This window comes from Pteropus alecto, unplaced genomic scaffold (genome assembly GCF_000325575.1).
Source record: "Pteropus alecto unplaced genomic scaffold, ASM32557v1 scaffold8, whole genome shotgun sequence".
In the NCBI taxonomy this organism is placed as follows: Eukaryota; Metazoa; Chordata; class Mammalia; order Chiroptera; family Pteropodidae; genus Pteropus; species Pteropus alecto.
This window is the reverse complement of record NW_006494609.1, coordinates 22,081,836-22,094,155: the sequence shown is the minus strand read 5'-3', so window position 1 is coordinate 22,094,155 and position 12,320 is coordinate 22,081,836. Positions and strand designations below refer to the sequence as shown.

General features: G+C 54.7%; 1 long non-coding RNA gene across 9 annotated transcripts; it reads right to left on the bottom strand.

The window, feature by feature from the left end:
• Positions 1–889: 889 nt before the first annotated feature.
• LOC112473692 lies at positions 890–12,314 on the bottom strand. 9 transcript variants are annotated; one of them, XR_003044151.1, is made up of 4 exons: positions 11,190–12,314; positions 6,390–11,019; positions 1,133–2,662; positions 890–1,043 (listed from the first exon to the last, which is right to left on the bottom strand). It is a non-coding gene; the product is annotated as an uncharacterized LOC112473692 (long non-coding RNA). The 9 variants fall into 9 exon arrangements; XR_003044153.1 differs by lacking the exon at positions 890–1,043 and having other exon boundaries at positions 1,103–1,528; positions 1,608–2,662; XR_003044150.1 differs by lacking the exon at positions 890–1,043 and having other exon boundaries at positions 1,103–2,662; positions 6,390–6,549; positions 6,641–11,019.
• Positions 12,315–12,320: the final 6 nt, after the last annotated feature.

Here is a 12,320-nt window from a genome sequence, read left to right as displayed (position 1 = left end):
CTCGGGTGACTCGGCACGCAGAGAGCCGAGCCGGCTAGGAGAAGGTCTTCTCGAGGGCCAGGCGCTAGCACAGGTAAGGACACCACTGTCTCTTCTCCCGGAGTCTGTTCTGAGAAGTCGCTGGATAGGTAGGGACTGTGGATCAGTTGACATACATCATTGATAAAATGTATGTTCTCTGATCAACCATCCATTCCCCTATCATGGCCCAGGCCCTGTCCTCGGGCGGGAGAGTGCAGAGTGCTGTCGGCGCCCAGCTCCAGGCGGCAGTTTGTCCTGAAAAACAGCAGCTCTGATGGGATTAGCCATAAACGCAGTGCGGCCCCAATGGCGACCTCCCATCCCTGCTCAGCCCTGGGTAGAACTTCCAAGGAGGCCACACTACAGCATGGGGACTCTGCAGTGGACCCCCCTTTCAAGTACTGGGGGTGGCAATTCTCCCCAAAGCTGGATTATATCCAGGAAGGACATAACACTGTATCACACCGATAACCGAGACAGCATGGTAGCGAGGGCCCGTGTGGCCGGCACCTGCTCAGGCGTGGCAGGGTAGGAGGCCCCGCCTCCTCTGTAGGTAGATGGGACACTGAGGGCCAAGGGCCACTTTGTCCCTCCGTAGACCTTGGATCGGCACTGACGGCAATAATCTTCCCCTGGACGGGAGGTGCCAGCCTATTCTCGTGGGCAGGACGCCGAGAGCTGCAAGACCATTGTGCGTAAGCCACGAACACAGACCCGAACTCTCTCTGAGGGAGCTGGGGTGACACTGAAATGGCCTGGCTCCCCAAAGTCCCCAGAGGACGGACTGCGTTCTGCGGAGCCGTGGACCCTCACGTGCTGCCCCACCCCCATGCACCGTGCGACCCCCTCCCAGAAAGTGGGACACCCCCACACCATCTCCACGGCACCAGAGTGAGGTCGGCTGTGTGGTGTCCGTCACGAGCAGCGAAAGGGCACCGGATGGTCCCCAGCGAGCCCCGCGTGCTCACACCGATGGGAACACCAGCGCCGTGTCCAAGGCTCCAGTCACCCCGGGGCTTCTCCTGGGGGTGCATGAATTCTGGGTCAGTGGCCCACGGAACACGTTCGTGGACAGCGTGCACATCCCGGGGTCAACTCCGCGTTTACGTACCTTAGGGGCACGTAAGGTACTTCTTACTGTGAAGCTGGCATCCCCACCGGTGTCCATTCCGAGTGTGGATTCGGCCACGCGCCGGTCAAGCTGTCAGGACAGGACACAGCGGATGTCACCCTCAACACGGATGAGATCGGTGAGGACGGTGACACCCGCCCTCCGCCCACTGGGGGCCTGGGCCAGCCTCCCTTCCCTACGACAGGAGGTCTGAGGGTGGTGTTCTGATCCAGACCGAGTGCCATGGAGCTACAGGAGTGAAGGGGCGTCATGTCGCCTTCATCACAGACGGGCGACGGGATGCAAAGGACGCAGCTCGGAGCCAGTCTCTTTAAGCGCCATGCAGTGGGACAGGAAACCCCACTGGCTCTGCTGCCAGGGCTCACGGGCGTCCACCTGAGGAGGAAGCGGACACAGGGCAGTGACCTCAACGAGAAACAGGCGGGAGGGCGGAGCGGGCCTGCCTTTCACACACCTGGGGAAGTGGCGGCTCCGCACCCAGGGGGCCGTCCTAGGCGCGTCTTGACCCTCAAAAACAGAGTGAAGTCTCTGAGAGAAGTCTCGGTGGCGGAAGTACCCTCTCCTCGAGTGTCCCGATGAGACGGCAACCATTGGGGCCAGCAGAGCCTCTAGGAAGCCACCTGCAAGGGACTGGCCTGAGGATCAGTGCCAGGTGAGCTATGCCCCGGGAGCAGGCTCACCGGTCAGGCGCCCACTGACCGGCCCTGTGGTGACAGGCCACAGAAGCCACACCTCTGGAGCTGACCCTGCCTCGTACCCTCACTCCCAGGCAAGTCGGCACTGAAGGAGGGTGACTTTATACAGACTGTAAAAACACACCAAGTTCACTACAAAAACACTGCAAAGCAGTCCGGTCGGCCCCATGCCGACCTCCCTTCCCGGAAGCTGGCCTTCACCCCGGGGTCACACCTCACACAAGGCACACGGTCTCACGTCTCTCGTGTGGGCGGCCCTCTGAGGCAGAGTTTGATATTCAAAAAGAGGTTAACCACGTGTTATACATGATGAACGGAGTGAGCACAACATGGCTAACCTCTCCTCAAATAGCCCCGAACATTCTGAAACAAAAACCACGGCCTCCTCCCCACCGTTGTCTTGACCTCCAGAAGATTCGTCTCAGCGTAAGCTCAGTCCCAAGGGTCACAGAGCCAGGGTTTCATATCCTGTAGAGAGAGCACATGTGTGGGCACCTAGTGCCACTCCCGCACCTTGGTCTCGGGGCCTAGACTTGGCCCTGACACCAACGTCCAAACTCCCAAATGAGAAGCATGCTCAGGGAGACCTCTAAAGCAGGTTCGAGCCTAAAAATCAAAAGAAAAAAGGAAAGCGTCCTTCGTGGATTTCTGAGAGATGGGATTTGATGACAAGAAGAAACCAGCAGACGAATGTGTCACCGAGAATCAAAGCCATCGCGGATAACATCTCTTCTGATAAAACGGAGGGTCGTGGATCCCCGGACACGGTCTCCGCCTCCAGGTGGCCTCTGTGCCGGGAGCTTCTCCGGATTGGCTGGAAATGGAGGATCACAGAATTAGATGGCCCGAGCATCAGTCACGCGGCTGACCCAGCACCTGACAAGGCCCGCACGGGGCTGACATTAGCGCCCTGCAGTGGGTCTTGTATCTGGGAAGGCCTTTGAGGCGCAATTTGATTCTAGAGAAGAACAATCTCGTGGCATCTATGCACAAAGGGAGCCCATTATAGATAACTATTGTTCACAAAGCACAGAGTAACATGTTGATTCTGGCAAATTCTCTCCTGATGGGTGGCGTAGGGACACTGGGGGATCAGGGGACACACATCACAAATAAGGCGCCTATGTCCAGCCCCGAACTGTTCCGAGTGTCGTCCACCGACCAGTAGCAATAGCATCACTTGGAAACTTGCTAAAAATGCAGAATCTTGGTCCCTGAATCAGAATCTGCCTTTTAACAAGATCCCTAGGTGATGAAAATCTTAGAGGCATTTTAGAGTTTGAGAAAAACTGCTCTAGCCAAAAATTCTCTCTCACACACACACACACGCACATACACACACACACACGCACGCACGCACACACACACACCCAGAGGTGCCGTTGGCCACAATGTCTCATTATTAAAGTTTGTGTTCCATGTGAGAGAGAGTCTCTAAGACAAAGTGAGTCCGAAAGAGGACATGTGGCCAGGACATGTCCATCAAGAATAAACAGAACATTCGATGGACAGCTGCTCAGAAGCACTGAGCAGCAGTAGTGGCAGGAAATGGACTGTTTCTTTAATGTTTGCCTCTCCTCCAGCAAGTCTTCCCTGCTCAGGATGTATGACAAAGGTCAGGGGTGGGGGCCTGATGCCCTGGTCCACCTTGTAGCTGCCTAGAGAGATGCCTGACATCAGCATCTCTTTGAGGAATTCCTCATGGCTAAGATTTAATAACAAGAAAACAAAGATGAACAATTATCAACATGTTCCAAATGGCCCCGAATTCCCAGTGTGTATCTCCGCCCCAAAGCTGGTATTAGTTCCAGGAAAGCACACTGATGGCTTGCATTTTTGGGTCACTGCATTAGTTATTACAGATCTTCAATGAAGTCACGCTGTGTAGCGGGGCGGGCACCGATGTCCTCTTGCTGAAGTTGGCACTGCGCTTGGAAAAACTTTTGAAGCAAATTCGGATACTAAAACAATGGTTGTCCGATATTAATCACTGTAAATATAGAGACCATACTACGGACAGCCATTCTTTAAGCACCAAAGATCTGCGCCATCCAGAGGGGCTTGGTGTCTTCTCCAAAGTCCGCATCCCTTCCAGAAAGTTCTTCCTCAGCTGCTCTGGACAATGAGGGCTGGAGGTCACCGTCGCACACTGAGAGTCGGGCACATGCTTGAGGGTCAGCCACATCCTCAGGCAGGGGGTGGAGGACTGACCCCAATGACCTCTCCCTAAAGCTGGCTTCCCGCGTAAGGAGCAGAAGTGATGAGCCGTGAGTGCCGTGTCACCCAAAACACATACCCGTGACCAACGAAGGTCAGAGGCGGCACCAAGGGGCCCACTGGCCCCTTGCCAAGCTTGGCCCTGCCTCCAGGGTCCCGAATGTCAGCATACGAGTACCCCCACCACAGAACTGGGGAGGGGTTGATGCTCACATCTCTTTACAGAACTTGTCGTGGAGCCCAGGAAGTCCGCCGAGGCAGGATTTGACACTCAAAAAGAAATTGTCCTTGTATGATTCCTCACAAATAAAGCGAACACACCAAGGATAACTTCTCCTCAAGTATGAAACGGTGGCACGGACGGGAACACCGGCACCTCCAGGTCTGGCTCACGTGTGGACAGTGACTGAAACTCGGCAAACCCAGGTGCGTGCGGGGCCACGCACGCACGCACGCACACGCATGCACACACACAACGCATGCACACGCACGCACACAATGCACGCACCGCAGATGGCCTGTCAGCACCGGGGCGGGGGCATGGGCGAGCTGCCACAGAACCCCTTCAGAGAGTGGATGGTGGCTGAGGTCAAGAATCCTAGGACTGTCCTTACGTGGGGCAAATGTTCCTGGTTTTCCAAATGCCATCATGAGAGGGGCTTAGCTGCTACCTATCGGGAGCCCTGGTGGCCCCCATCATAAGCATGGCATAAACTCTGGGCTCAGTGACCCATTCACATACCCAGGCAAGGGTTTGACTTCCACAACAGCAAGGAGAGAATTTACCACCACCACCCCCCACCAACCGCCGCCCCCAACAGCCACCCCGCCCCCGCCACCACCACGCTACACAGCACACAGTGTCACGGCTACTACTACTGACGAAGCGCCGAGCGCCAGGCTCTGTCTAAGCCTTGCACGCGTCTGAACTCATCCACCCCCGGCAGCCCTCCAATGCCCACGTGACACGAGAGACAGCAGGCACAGCACGGTGAAATCCTTGCACGGTTAGTAAGTGTCAGAGGCGGGATCCAAACACAGGACATCGAACTCTACAGTCTGCGCTCTTGATACTGAAAAAGTGGATGACCCTGTACGATTCGACATGAGTAAAACGAACAGGACAGGGATAACCACTCTCCAAGTACCAAAGGTTAGCACGGAAAAGAAAGCCACTGCCTTGGGAGGACTTGGCATGTCTTCAAGGCGCAGTCCTGGGGATGAATTAGACGCTGACGGTTAGTGGACTGGGTCACACACAGCGAGCATCACAAGCATGCAGGCTCGAAACACGACAGGGACGAAAACACCACCGCCCCACACCAGCGCCGACCTGGCCGGCTCGGGACCCAGACCGCACGCACAGCGCATGCCCGCCGACCGCCCCTGCATAGCCGGGAGGAGGGACGTTCCCTGGACCACTGCCTTCCCTAAAGTCAGCCGTGTGCCCGTGGAGTCACCTCTGCCAAGTGGTGACCCGTGAGCGATCTGCCACACGCCAAATGGACACGCACAGTCATGCACACACATACCGCATCCCTCGCTGAGTGTGCACTGGGTCCAAGAAGACTCCCAGACAGGGTTTGATGCTCACAGAGAGCTTGCCCTTGTATATTCTATGTTAATAAACCGAATATACAAAGGGCAACCTCGCTTTAAGTACCAAACAATAGCATTGGGCAGGTGCATCACTACGGATCAGGGGGCTGGCCTCGGCTCCCGGGACTGGTCCTAGGGAGGAGGCGGGAGATGTGGGGTCAGCAGACCAGGGGGCACACGCCTCCTGCCAGGTTTGTGCCCACGGGTCAGCTCTCCACACTTCCGAGCGCGGGGAGGAGCCGATGCCAGCGCCCCTTCACCGAAATCGGCATCATTTCCAGGAGCTCAACCCCACGGCCTGGGAGCGCACGCCCAGAGCTCAGCTTTCAATTTCTGCAGCAGAGTTTGGGGGTGGAACCAGCAGGGAGCCTACTTCAGGGGGGGGTCGCCTGACGTGTACTGGGTACCGAGGGCACGGGGCCGGCTGGATGCACATAGTATTTAAGCAAAGGCCCTGTGGTCAGCACCCGCTCGTGCCTTCCACAGAGGCGTGGACATCAGTGCCGCTCCCCAGTGCCAGCCCCCTCCCCACCACCCCTCTGGAAGCTGGTATGTCCAAGAAGCCATGCTAAGAAAGACTTGACACTGAAAAGGACTCAAGCCCCACGCACCACAGAGCACGGGGACAGCAGACCCGTGGCCAGCTCCCTACAGTGGCCTCGCCCCCGAAAGGGCCCCCACCCTACAGAAGGAGCAGAAACGGAAGGCTCAGGTGAAGTGCTCACCTCTCTCAGATGACGGTCACTCTTCTCGATGGGGGCTGCTGCAGCGCCCTTCCCCTGATGTGGGCCTCAGGGCCGGACGGCCCCCGGGTGACAATCAGGGTGTGGAAAGCGAAAGTCATGTGGCCCAAGAGATGTCTCCACGGACACACCTGGCCGCGTCCTAGAGGCGAGCAGAAGACAGGAGGTCAGAGGGCCAGAGGACAAACACCGAAACAGAAGCACGCCCCTCTGACCTTCCAACGTCCAGGTACCTGGCACGGGAGGATGCTCGCTGGCTTGTCCCCAGAGCGGGCAGCTCCGGTGGAGGACATTGTTTCCAGGAAGGACTTCAATCACACATCACACACAGAAATAGCTCTTACGGGGTCATCTCAGGGACCACGAGCAAAAGAACGTGTACCGAACACGGAGGAGGAGCACTGATGAGCGAAGCTCAGCCTCTTCCCAAAGGCTGGTGCCACCTCCAGGGAGCCCTCCAGGTGGACTCACGGGGGTTAGTCAATCGCGCTTGAAACCATCAGAAAGAAAGCCGGTGCTCTGTGGTCCACCGTCGCTCATACGCTATCCTTGAAAGCATCTGACATCAAGGTCTCTCTTCTGAGCTTCACGTAGGAAACCTCCCGGATATGACTTGGCACTGACAAAGGGCGGGTCCACGCATGGCTCATCTTGAAAAAAACAAACCACCGTTAGACTCAGTGTAGAACAGACCGGATGCACAGAAGGCCCAGCCCTGCCCCCTGCCAGCATGGCACGGCCTCCAGGGAGGCCCTGGGGAGGCCCTGGGGCCATCATCACAGGTGAAGCCCCCGAGCAGGCCCGGGAAGACAGGACATACCTGAGCGGGGCGGACAACAGTGTCTCTGTCCTGGAGATGGAGCTGGGTCCGAGTGCCTTCCCGGTCAGAGTTTGATACGCAAATAAGAGTCTCCCCCTGTATATTCGCCATTAATAAAGTGAACATACAAAGGGTATCCTCTCTTCAAGTACCAAAGAGCAGCTCCGGTGAGGACCACACCGCACCTTCCCAGAGCAGGGCTCCTGTGGGGCCTGAGACCAACGGGAAGGGGCCGGTGACAACCCTGCACCCTACACGCTGTGACCCAGCTCTGAGGTGGGCTGTGCTTCCCCAGCATCTCTCCAAAACAGGACTGTCTCCCCAAAGACGGGGCGATCCTGTGTGACTCGACATAGAACGGATATAAATGACTGACATTCCTTCGGGGCCTGTAAAACCGCCCTGGGGACAGAACAACTGCCTCTTCCCAAAGCCACCGCTTCCAGGAAGCCCACCTGATGAAACATTGGGGGCTGGGGGTCAGAAGACACAAAAGCATGCATCATTAAGAAAATAAAAGAAAGAAAACCAACACACTGCACGATTGACCACCATTCACAGATTGTAGAGCCGTGCTGAGACAAGCGTCTCTTCTCTTGAACTTGGCGTTGTGGCCGGAAAGCCATCCGAGCTGTTACTCAAAGGCACTCGCCTAGTGCAAGCTTCACCAAAGGAAAATGAAATTCCCGTGGGCCAACTCTAATTAAACAATGACATCAGTAATCCCAGGGTCTATCACAGTTGGCAACATTGGAAAATGCCCATGAACAAGATGGCGCCAAGGCCTGACGGTCCCAGCAGGAAGCGCCATAAAAACACGGGGCTCTGGGGCCACCCGTTCCCTTACTCTGGCACCAACCCCATCCCCTCCCCTCAAGTGGATTTTAAAGCCCTAAGGTCAGCCCGAGGACAGGCTGGGAGTGGAGAGCGGGCGGGCCAAATGGCCCAAACTTAAACGAGACGGCGACTTCGCTGGGGACCACCATGCCAGAAAGGATGTCTGGAGGATGCATGGGATGAGGAGGGGAGGAGGACATGGCCACACACAGCAAGACGGAGCACACGCCCTGTGGCCAGCCATGCACGTGCGTACCCGGGGGTAGTCCCGGCCCTCTGATGGGCCCCTGAAGTCGGCCTTGCTTCCTTCCAAGAAGCTTCGCCGGCAGGATTTGCTCCAGGAGAGAGTTTGCCCTTACATATTCATTATAAGTAATGCAATCACAGGAAGGATAACCTCTTTTCAAGTAGCAAACGATATCACTGGTAGGAAAGCCACTCTCAAGTGACCAAGTTGGCATCCGTTCCGGGAGTGCGCCTAAGATAAACAGATCGGATACGCAGGGTTATTGGGCAGGCGACACGAGCTGTGTGCGGAGCCCGCGTCAGTGGATGATCAACACGTTCATTCATGCTTTCCCAGAGCGGTAGCCCGCCAGCGCCCGTTCCTAAAAATTGACAGCCGATCTAGGTATTCTCTAAGGTTGATTCCAGAAAACGCGTTACAAACTTGGTAAACATACAGAAAACAAAATTCATTCCAGGTCATTGACACAGTAGTGAGAGCACAGCCCCCTTAACAACACATTACACAGCAGGGTAAAGCCAGCCGGGCGACCTGTCCGATACGACGCTCAGAGCCCAGCGCGGGCCACTGCCGGGCCCACGGGGGGCACCGACCCCGTCTCTTCTTTGATGGTGACGTCATATCCTCGGAGGCTTCCAAGCAGCATTTGATACTGAAAACGTGGATTTTCCTCTATGATTAATCATAAATAATGTACTCATAGAAGGAGAATCTACCTTTTAAATACCAAAGAAGGATTCTTTCCAGGAGACCGCGCACCTGTGCTCGAGTCATCAAAAATTAAGTCACATAGGGCAGACAAGGTTCCCCAAGTAATTGGAATGACAGACCCACAACATAATCTTCGCCAAGTTGGATTCTTGGCAAGAAAAAAGTCTCATGAACATGGATGATTCTCAGGCGTACGTCCTCAATCGCGATACGGCGTGTGGCTCGCCCATCTCGTCACCTCTCCGGCCGGAGGGTCGGCCTTACAGTCCCTTCCAGAAGCATGTCCAAAGCAGCATTTGATACTGAAAACATGGATTTTCCTCTATGATTATCTATGAATCACGTAAACATAGAAGGAATATCCACCTTTTAAATACCAAAGAAAGATTGAGTTCTGGAAAGGACAAGTCTGTGCGCTGTTTGCCAAAACCGGAAGCCAGACAGCAAAGCCAGCTGCTCGGTTCCGACTCGGCCGCGGGGACACGCCGCAGCCTCTTCGCTCACGATGGATGCCGGCTCCTCGGTGACGGGGGCTCCTACGGATGATGAGTCGGCAGGCACATGTCACGAACGCAGCACACGCTCCGAGGCCCGCCACCTTCTCACTTACCCCGGAGGGGCGTCGCCTCCCCCCTGGCCACCTGGCTTCAGTCCAGGGCACGTCCCAAAGCAGCATTTGATACTGAAAACGTGGATTTTCCTCTACGATCAACCATCAACCACGTAATCATAGAAGGAAAATCTACCTTTTAAATACCAAAAGAGATCCATCCTGGAAAGCACGATCCTATGCACAATCCGTCAGAAATGAAAGCGATGCTACATGCATGGAAAAGACCGTTTGGCGCCATGAAGAGCTGTGACACTGTGACGACAGACCCCAGCCTCTCCTCAAGACCGGTGGGTGGTCCACAGACACACATGCTGGGACCCACCGCCTTTTCACTTACCCCAAGGGGCTTAGCCACACCTGGCCTCCCTGACGGTGCTTTCAGTGCGGAAAAATTTCCAAGAAGCATTTGATACTGAAAATGTAGAATTTCCTCTATGTTTAACCATAAACAACATAAACATAGAAGGAATATCCACCTTTTAAATACCAAAGAAGGATTTAGTCCTGGAATGCACAATCCGTCAAAAATAAAGGTGACAGAAGGTGCTCTTGGGGTGGACCTCCTGTGGGGATGGCAGGGACACTGAGCTCCGAAGGAGGACTTGTCCCATCACTAACAAAAACGCACATTGAGGATCCCCCTTCCTTTCACCCCTGAGGGGGGCGTTAACCTCTCTCTCTTCCCTGAGGGGGATTTTGTGTTCAAAAAGTTTGAAGAGCAACTTTAGATGCTGAACATGTGGATTTTCCTCTATGCTTAACCATAAACCCTGTAAACATAGAAGGAAAATCCACCTTTGGAAAATCAAAAATTGAGCAGCCCTGGAAAGCATGAACCAGAACACAGCGCATCAAAAACGAGGGCCGCACAGGGCGGTCGTGCGCTTTTTAGGTTCCGTGAAAGAACCATGATGTCAGACCCTCGCCTCTCCACGTTCAGACGATGGACCTGATTAAAAGACACGTGACTTGGGGTCTGCCCTGCTGTCACTCTCCTGCTGAGGGGGATCCTAATGTGTCTTCCCCAGTGGGGAGTCCACGGCCAGGAGTATTTCTATTCTAAAGCAAGGTCTGATTCTGAAAAAGTGGGTGTAGGTCAAAAACTCACCAAAAATAAAGTAAGCACAGTAGGGACAACTATCCTCTACGTTTCAAAAATATCACAGAAAGAGAAAAACCCTACAGAGTTCCTAAAGTCAGTGTGATCTCCACAAGGCCCTCCCCCAAGGCACTCGATGACAAAGGTCACATAAAAGTGTGTACTGGATAGGGGAACATCCTTTCACATACCTTGGAGGGAGGAGGACATCAAAGAACCTTCCAGAAAGTGAGACTTATGTCCAGAAGGCCCAATAGGCAGGATTCTATAAGTCGACGTGATAGGCTGTTAGGAGTAGATTAGACAAATCGATTACAAACAATATCAATAAAACACGACTGAGAGGCGGCAAAGCATGACGCCCGCCAGCCACCGCTACTGCCCTCCCCGACCTCAAAATATTGCACAGCTTCCAGAAAAATCATTTCTCAGGTAGACTGGGTAGAGAGACTTACCAAAATAGATGCTGTGAATCCTTGGTAAAGCACACCTCCAAAAGCAGAAACGAAAGCACCGTGAACCCCAGACAGTCCCGGCTCTTCAAGGCTTCTGTCGACTCCAGGAGCCCCCCTGAACACAGATGCAACAGAGAAGACAAACGGGCCAGCTGGCATCCTTCATAAACGAAGCGCGCACTCTAGGTCCACCCTCCATTCCAAGTGCACAAAGAACCACCAACACCAGTGCTGTTTTTCTAAAGTCACAATCAGTGCAAAGAAAAAAGTCTCGTGCCTGAAAACTCACAAGGGATGAGGCAGGCAGTTTTCCTAAGGATGAACAGAACCCGAGGGTAAGTGGACCAGGCAGCATCCATCACCTGCAAGAGCAGAGTCCCTCCCGGGCAGCTGCGTCTTGTTGAGGAAGCAATCCTGCTCTCCCGGCGTCCCCAAGCGCGATTTGTCATAAATAAAGCAAACATGCATGGCCAGGTATTCTTCACCTACCACCGAGAGCGACGCCACGTGCCACATGCCGGTACCTCCTCCCTCCGTGAAGCCCTGTCAAAAATAAACGAGACATGGCTGGTTAGGGGATCAGATGGTCTAAGCAATAAAGTGGCTCTCCTCTGTGGCCAACATCATTCATGTCCCCAGGGGTGGCTCTTGCAAGCACGGCCTTGTAGGCCACCGAGGAATAAATTCCCGGTTGGGTTATTTTTTTTTAATGGAAATGCAAGCAGCCAGGCAAGATCTAGCATAGATGTAGCGACCAGCCAAGGCACACACCTCTTCAGGTATCCTGGGAGAGCAATGTCAACCCACCTGTTGTCTCTTCCACATTGAGTGTCCTGGGAAGGTGAAAATGCCGGCCAGGGCACTGAGGGCCAGCAGGCTGCTCATCGCGTCCGCTCACTGCGTTGGCTTCACCCCCTTCCCTCTCCTGCTACCCCCCACTTCCTCCTGCAACGGTCTTTGAGAACACTTCTGGAATAAATCACTTGCCCACAAATCTCGAGGAACCCCCTCCAAGTTTACGAAGAAAGGATGTGTTAAAAACAGCGGCTTGGAGACTACAGAAAGCGAAGTTACAGACTATGTCTCGGGGAGCTGGGGTGTCCCCACAATCAGGTGAGAGAACGAGGGGCA